Source organism: Pseudophryne corroboree, chromosome 5 (assembly GCF_028390025.1).
Source record: "Pseudophryne corroboree isolate aPseCor3 chromosome 5, aPseCor3.hap2, whole genome shotgun sequence".
Lineage (NCBI taxonomy): Eukaryota > Metazoa > Chordata > Amphibia > Anura > Myobatrachidae > Pseudophryne > Pseudophryne corroboree.
The window spans coordinates 623,485,900-623,495,020 of record NC_086448.1 but is presented as its reverse complement, the minus strand read 5'-3'; positions in this window follow the sequence as shown (position 1 = coordinate 623,495,020).

The window sequence follows — 9,121 nt, the reverse complement described above, 5'->3', positions numbered from 1 at the left end:
CCATGACCCATGTAAGTCCGGATGTTAGACACATGTGCAGTTGTTTAATATGGGTATAATGGGGCTGGCCAGCTCCTGCACCAAATCATGCTCTCATTTCCAACTAACGCAATAATTTGGCCACTTCATGTTCAGTGTGTGGCTATGAGGTGGCATTAAACACTCTTCACTGCATCTGTATGCTTGTGTGTGTACGGTATGTGTGTGATGTGCAATAGAGATTTAAAGGAGATGATTCTTCTTTGTGTGGCATATCCTAATATAACTTGTCACCAAAAGATTGGTTCCCCTAGTCTAGGAGTAAGGGTCTGTTGGGGCAAAATAACTAATGGTTATGAATTGTTTTGTTTTTTTCAATGTATTGTTGTCCTGCCATTGTAGGTTGTTTTGTGGTAGGAAGTTATTAGTTCCAGGTCAGATGCACTACACTCAATCTGTTAGTTGTTACAATTGGGCCAATTGTTGCAATGCACTTTTCGATGTTGATCAGTAGATAGGCCTAAGTGGGTGGCATACCATAGAAGGGTAATATCCAGAGCTATAGTTCATGTTGGTGGGTTGAATGTAGAGATGTGTGGTTTGGTTTCCGTGGGAACCAAAACCACCTGAACTTCTGGTTTCTGAGAATTTCCAAGTCTCGGCTTGGCATTTCCTGTCAGATCGAAAACTAGGCAAAATGATATCCTCCTGGCGATGATTTACACACTGGTTCAAGTACCATTTCACACAGAAGAGGTTGGGGGCTGGAATGCAGCGTGATTAAGGCTACTGTGGGCTACTCTGATTAAGGAAAGTGGGATACAGTTTCACCTGTAGACTCTGTCATCAGTGAAGAGCTGTGGGCTTCATTAGTGTGGTTAGGGGCTAGGGTGTCTGTTAATAATAATAATAATAATAATAAATATTAATAAAGAAGAATTACTGTGACTAAAAGACACCACTTGGGTATGGAATTATTTTCCCCAAATCCTGACAACATTTTATAATGCATCCATTTGTAAGGCCAAAGTTAGTAGAGGTAGGGAATAATTTTTTATTACAAAATCACAAGGAGATAACTAAATATGTTAGAAAGGGCATTAACTCTTTAGCTGATATCAGCCTAATTTATGGTATGCACAAGTAAACAATGCTAAACTTTCTATAATAAAAATACACAGCTATATTGCCAGGTAAAAAGTCAGCTTTATTTATTTATAATAAAGGAGGGAAATGTATGGTGGAGAAGAAATAACTATTCTACACTCAGTATCACTATGTGCTGAAAATTGTCAGGCCTAAATAAATGCCAACTGCCAGCCCATAACAAATGATAAATGTTCTGGATAGAGAAAATTTTCATCCCATTGTACAAAAAGTTGGGGTTTCCAAACTACCTTCCCAACAAACAAAAGAACTCTGGGACTGATGGTGCTCTTGAAACCAGTAAGTTCAAATCAGCCTAAACCTCTGTATTGGCACAGAGAACACCTCTAGACCTACAGCAATACAGCAATTGCTTATTTACTTTCCCACAACAATAAAGCCAACAATACCAACAAATGAACAAATAGGAAGGGAGTGTGGAAACATCCAAAGAGACAATAGACTGCACACATAACTCCATCCTTCAACTCTGATAGGATGACACAAAATATCTTATATAAAGGAGCCATCTCTTCTAATTTGAACCCCTACTACTAAATTTATCTCTGATCAGTTCTGTCTCTTTGATATAATACCATTTTAAATAGTATTTTTAGTATTTTTCTAACTTCCCTAACAAGCAGAGTAACATTTGTATGTCTCAAATATACTCTAAGAAGCAATTCATATCATATATTTTCATTACGGGGGATATTCAAAGAGCCCCCCCAAATTTTTACACAAAAGACAAGGTTTTTTTGTGTGATTTTTTTTTACTTTTTCAACAATTTTTTTATTAGTCCAATTCAAAACAGGGTTGATATGGTTGGTTATTGATAATTTTTTTCACCTGCTTCAGGCATGTCCAAAGTTAATTAGCAACATAATACTACAAAGAAAGCGATAAAGGTACAGCTTATATAAATAAATAAAGAAAATGCTAGTTTTGGAAATGTATTAGTACCTATAAAATCTAATACACATAAGTTTACGTAAAGCAACAAGGCATTTTTATACTGGCTTAGAAGTTAATTAATTCTACATCATGACAGTTAAATCTGTAGACAGTATGACTCCATGATCAAAGCTTCCAGCATTCCTGCAAGAGTTTAATTAGTGTTTAATGGTTGGAAACATGATGTAAATGGCAATTAATTTAAATGAATGTTATTTTCTCATCTGCTTTTAGCATACTGCAAGCAAGATACAGACTGATATGTCAGCTCCCATAGACAGCTGTAGTGAACATGTTTGTTGCCTATGCTGCTATGCACCATCACATTTTTATTACTTACAGATGCAATGGGGCTGTAATTCTGTTGTCAGAAATTGTATTTGCTATCAAAATTCAGGCGGATTAAGGGTTCAGTGATTATAAACGAACCTTTGGTCTCTTGGTTCCTTGTTACAACTGGCAGCTTTGTGCATAATTAGTATTAGTCTATAACCATTCCTGCAGATGCTATGTATTATTTCATCTGCAAATGCTGTTAAAATACCCTGCATGCTACGCCAACAAGAAATACATGTTCAAGCATTTGGTAGCCTAATGAATCCAATAAAATGTAAATAGTGGAAGAAATGTTTTTCTTTTCTATTACTGGGAAATGTACTATTAAACACAGTGTTACAGTATGCTGTGCCTCATGAAACATTTGCCCAAAACCACTCTGCAAGCTTTGCATCATATGTTCAGGACTCAGGAGGAGGATTGTGAAGACTGTTGTCACAATAGGGTCTATCTTTAATTTATGTATGTTAACATATATTAAATTAATTATATACTTATATTATTATAGATTTTATATTATACAAACACACAACTGAGTTTCTGTCTCCTCTTTCTTTCCTTCATTCTTCTGTGCAGGCCATCCCCTCCTCTTTCTCTCTCTTTTGGTGTATTATTGTATTTTTTCAGCTGTGTATATGAGATACAGACACTAATAAGGTGTATGGACTGTGGAATGTGACATGTTTGTTCCGATAGCTATGATATATTTTTAGATATTTACATTTTAATTTGCCAGCTTGTATTTTTATACCTACAATTTACAGTATAGGCTTATATGTTACAGTTGCAGATATAATTTTAGTTCAGCCTATAAAGTATGTCACAGTAATCATGTTACAGAAGTGTCAGATGTGTAGTATGCCACCCGTAAACAGCTTCCTCCTATGTTCACTGCCAGCAAGACACCATTCCTTTGCAGGAAACCTATGCAGGACATCTATCCCCCACACCCCACATCCAGGCCAGACTGGAGAATGAAGGGCCCACCAGATAAATGCATTGATAGGGGCCCATGTTTAGGAGTGTGGCCAATCTCTAGAGGGGGTGTGGGCAGAAGCCACATTGTTTGCCTTACCATTAAAGAGTGAATGGTCTGGGCACCTTGATAAATAGATAGATAGATAGATAGATAGATAGATAGATAGATAGATAGATAGATAGATAGATAGATAGATATAGTGTACACACTGCTAGTGCATGTATCAGATTAATAAGAGTAATGCCATGTAGAAAATACGTAATAGTCCTGTGCAGTATAATGTAACATATGTAAAATGTATAATTCAAGTGCAAAGTCTGGAACCTTATCCCAAAAGGAGGAGGTGGGGGCCCCTGGTAGTAGGGACCACCCCTGTGCCCCTGAGGGCCAGTCCAACCCTGCCCCAACCCTGCCCCACATACTACAGCTACGGTATTAAGCAGGCCCATACCCCTAACCCCAGAGTATGTGAAATACACTGACTGCCAGGAATGTTCACTGGTGTCTATCATGTTGGGTTAGAAAGCAGGAGCTGGGACTAACTTTCACCACCACTTATCATGAACAAGCATTAGACTATGCAGAGCTACTGTATGTATTTGTTTGAATTGCAGTGATGTAGGGATGTCACAACACAAAATAAAGCCAAATCACTCTATATATTTTTATTAGAATGCATTAAATATGAATAAATATTGTATAGCAAAGCAGTGTATAATATATCTATAATATTAGTCACTATCAAATAATATCATGTACTGTATGCATGTGTGAAAATACTGTATATAAGAGCAGACACTTTAAACTTTGAGACCCTCTTTTCCCAACATGAACACTACTGAAGACACCCCCTTGAGGATGATCACGTGTCAGGATCACTTTTTCATTGAATTAATCTCAATGTGCCAGTTAAAGGCCAATTTTATTTTAAAAGTGGACATCAAGTTTTACTAAAAAATCTTAAAAAGTAGCTTACCCATAATATCCATTTTGACAAAGTGGGCTTCATTCCTCTACATGGATAATACAATTAAGACTGTAGAAGACATCCACTTTGATGGGGATGGTATCATGATCCCTGTGCTTGGGATGCTGGCAGCCAGAAGAATGACAGCGCTATCCCGACGTGCAGAATACTGACTGTATGCTAAGTGGATCCCCTTTCACCATGCAGGCAATATCACACAGAGGAGTCTATACTGCACCTCTCTTCTACTAACTATACTAAAAAGGCAGTTATATCAAAAGATGTACCTGTAGTATTGAAAAGTAAATTGCACAATCTGTACACAACTGGGTAAAATCTAGACTTCCAATGTTCCTTTTGGCTAGACCTGGACTTCTTTTGTTCCCCTGGCAGCTTATTCTCTGACAGATTCCCTCTTGGAATGATCAATTCCTTCTATCTCTTTCTGATAGATTGTCAGTTTCTGTCTAATGGACAGCCTTCTCTAAAGGGGGGTACACACTGAGAGATCCGTGCTTAAATTCTAAGCAATCTGACTAGATGTGTATGTATGTGTATACCATGTGTATGCCATACAGCGATAGTGATGCGCGGCCACGCGCATCACTATCGTCGGTGCTAGATTGGACTGCATGTAGGCACAATCTAGCGGGTCGCTCATTTCACCACTGGGTGAAATGAGCGACCCTCCTGCCGCCCCCCCCCCCCCCCCTGGCCCAGGACACATCGCGCTGTGTGCTTAGCGGTCTGTGCTAGATCGCACAGCACACATCTCTCCCTGTGTGTATGGGGCTTAAGAGAATTGCATGTCTGTCTATTATATGCAGCCCTCCTAATCTCCTAATGTCTCTATTCTGTGGGTTCTCTGCAAAACTCTGAAAGTAACCTGCATAATATAGAAACATAGAATTTGACGACAGATAAGAACCACTTGGCACATCTGCAATCTTCCTGTGTCATACAATTCTCCCTTTTTTGCATCTTGTTCTAGAATGCTATCTGCATCGGACTAGAATGCGTTATGAATTGGTCAGCAGAGGCTATGTTGTATTTGGTTATATCATAGCAATGTTTTTTTCCATGTTTTAATAAATGTGTAAAACCCTGCAAAAGAGAAAATAAATTCATTGTTTTTGAACACACATACTGTATGTTATGCATACAATCATATTTTCAAACAGGAAAAAAGTATAAAATCCATTAAAATACAATAAGTGTAAATTAAAATTTATTTTTGTCTCCACAATGTTGTGCTAATCATTTTTTGCTAACAGAATATCTACATTAGTGGTTAGATAACTGTGTTGTCTTTCTAGGTGTAATTAGAGTAAGATGGCTCAAAATATGTCTATTGGGATAATGAAGACTTCATTGGTGCTTGCTCCTAATTGTTATCCTAAATGTATTGTACAGTAGAAATCAGTAATGCTTATTTTCACTATCACACTAGTGTGGCACTTTACTAAAGCTCATTATGGAATTTGAATTCAAATTACAATCTCCTAATATTTTTATGTATTATTTATTTCTGAACAGTTATTTATATAGTACACACATATTTATATATTATATAGTACACTTATTTCTTTTTTCCAGAAGCCAACAAACCAGAATGGTTTTGGAATGTGGGAGGACACTCAAGCACCTGCAGAAAACCCATACAAACATGATAAGAACATAAAATGCCACATACTGTAGTGCACTGGTCATGAATTGAACATATTTTCTCAGTTAAGAAAGGCACTAACCACTGCACCAACTACAAAACTATTTTCTATTTTCGTAATCTCAAAATGAAAGTATACTGTAGCGCCACATTCATAACTTCCACTTGCCCATCGATCTATTGAAAGAACATATTCTGAAATATAAAGTCAAAATTACATATTCAGACCTTTGGTGGACTGATATACGGTACTTATTGTTCCTGTAGATAAAAATCTAGAAAGAGATGGCATCTAAAAGTGATCTAATTGGAACAAGTAAAAATATATCCAATATCATTACAGTATCCTGCTAAGTACACATTGACCGGAATAAAATAAAAATTTGAAACATTATTTCATGATCTGACTTTTTATCCTGGCATGCATTCCAGAAATCCTCAGCAGTCAACAAACAGTATATATGTAGCACTGCATAAACAGTGCATCAAAGAGACAACTCAAACAGCCAGAACCAATACCAGCTGCTAGGAATTCACATAGTTTCCCAATATGCCCAGTGGCATGTCCTGAGGCAAGGAACTCTAAAAGACAAGCCAGAGCTCAAAGTGTTTGTATGAATGTGAACAAAAAAAAGTACAGCAGTTGATTTTAATTGAGACTAGAATAAAAAAGTGCATTTATTTTAGTCTTAGGGTGTATCATAAAATCTTCCTAATCCATGTTCTGGTAAAAAAAAATAGATAGGTGAAAAAAACCTGTCTGAAAAAAAAAATACTAATATTATTTATCCTTAAAATAGACCTACATTTACTATAGCTGTACAGTAGTTTAAGGTACTGTACTTTGGTGTTGTTGATTAAACAATGCATGAATAAACACAAACACACAAAAAGGGCAGACTGTGAATGCTGTATTGTACTGTCTATAGGGTACATACAGTATCATACTGTACATATGATATATGAGCCTTATATAAAGTTAAATGCATTTTTGTGTCCAACTCTCATTAAAAATGTGTGAGTACTCTATTTTGAGTTGCATGCATCTGTATACAATATGTATAATGATGGTTCCACATACTAGATACACTAATCATCATCCCCAACTTCATGATGACGATTGATGATTAAAATATGTAAAATCAAAGCAAAACCAGCACCAACACTGATAGCCCATGGTGGTGGCAATTATAGGCCAGGGCAAAAAAAATAGGTGAGGGCCAAAAATCTTATCTTGTATCAGGGATAGTTTGGTCCCACAGAAGATTTTAGCACATGGAGGAGGGGAGAGATCAGTGCACTAGACACTTGATAATACTGTACCTACTCTACCAGAAGGTCCAGGAGACTCCATATTTTTAAGGTAGTCTCCTGGGCCCTTAGAAGAGTAGGTTGATTTCCCACCCCAGTTCCATACAGAGTCATCAGGGCCAACATGATGTAATTCTATAACAAATGCACCATTTTAGCCCTATTCTTTCGCCATGGACCGGTGAGTCATTATATTTTTCCACAATGGGGATGGGGCCTATGTGAAGAGCGAAGCTGTGCCCCAAGAATGGTCATCTGCATCTTCTCTCCAGTCTTCTCTCAGAATAGAAAAAGCCAATGTTTGGTAAGTAGGCAAGTATGTGAAAATGATTATCTCATTAACATGAATGTGCACCTTCCTTTTTATGCTCATGCCTGAAGGTTATTGTGCCTCAGTATTGACCTTGAAGACTATTAAGCTGCGCACAACCATAGCTGCTGCTTTTTCAGATGGGAAGTTCATATTGAACCAGGTACAATCTCTCAGTAGCCTTCTTTATTTCACATCCAGGATTAAACCTTAATGGAGACAGATTTTTATTTTTATTTGTATTTTAAATTGGCATTGGCTGAGATTAAGTGGGACTTTAGGGTTGAGATTCCATTTTAACACACTGGCATAAGATCCTTTTTGTATTCACAATAATTTTCATTTGCAACTTTTTGCTGAAACCACTGACATCAAGGGCTTTGGTGTTTATTATGCCACTCCTTGACCTCGGAGTCAGTGCAGAATTGTTTAATCACAGTACTAATTGGAGGAGGAGTGTTTGCATAATCATCCAATTGTGACTGCCTGCTGGACAGGTTCGTGCTGCATTGTTTCTCCTTCATTATTACTTTTCAAGCTAAGCACAAACTGTATTAGAGATGGAGAACTTAATCTCTGACATGCTGTCTATGTTGATCTTGGTTAGATTTATGGAGATATTGTCTCATGCTGCTGAAGTGGGTGATGTACTGTATCCTTATTCTGAGGGTTTGAGGCCAGCATTGAAGAACTAGCAATGTGAAAAATCATCTCTGGTACTTTGTTATCTCTTAATGGCATAGAGGTAAGAGGAGGCAATAATTGATGATTTTTTTTATATGGTGACTCTACAGTCATGTGTAGTCTACGGCAGAGGTTGCAATGTCTCTCGCTGGGATCTCTTATTTTGTGCAGATTTACAGACAGCCTAACCATACCAATAGTTGTTTTCAAGAATGAAATCATTAAATGTCTGCTTTGTGAGGTTTGTTACAAGACTGTCAGTGCATGATTCAATAGTATAATTAAACCTCAGGGCCTGGTTGCTTTGTTCCTGAGCATTGGAGATGTCGCATTTATATTCATTGTTTGTCCAATTTTCTTGTGATCCTCCAATTCTAGAGTTTCTTTTTTTTAAATTGTCATTTTCTATGGCAGGGTGTCTTGTGAGAGAACTATCCAGTGGTGCCTGTTCAAACGGCAGATGCAGTTTTGCTTTTCTGAGATATTTTTGTACAGATGGGTCCACGTTTATCTTGACCTTTAATAGGATTAACTGAGACTGGCCAGTCGGACTTAATCCCCTGCTGTAATGACTTAATCCCTTGCTGTATTGTTCTCTCTGTATTGTATTGCAGCTGAGAACAATAGATGAAGGGTTTATGCTAATAAATCATGTTGTGCCTAGGTGCAGAAAACTAGTCAAGATAACCGTGGACCCATCTGTATGTGAGGATTCCTCTAGTTTGCAAAATACGAAAAAGCACTGGGATGGGTTTGCTTTATTTTATCTGTGACTTGCAATGAAATGT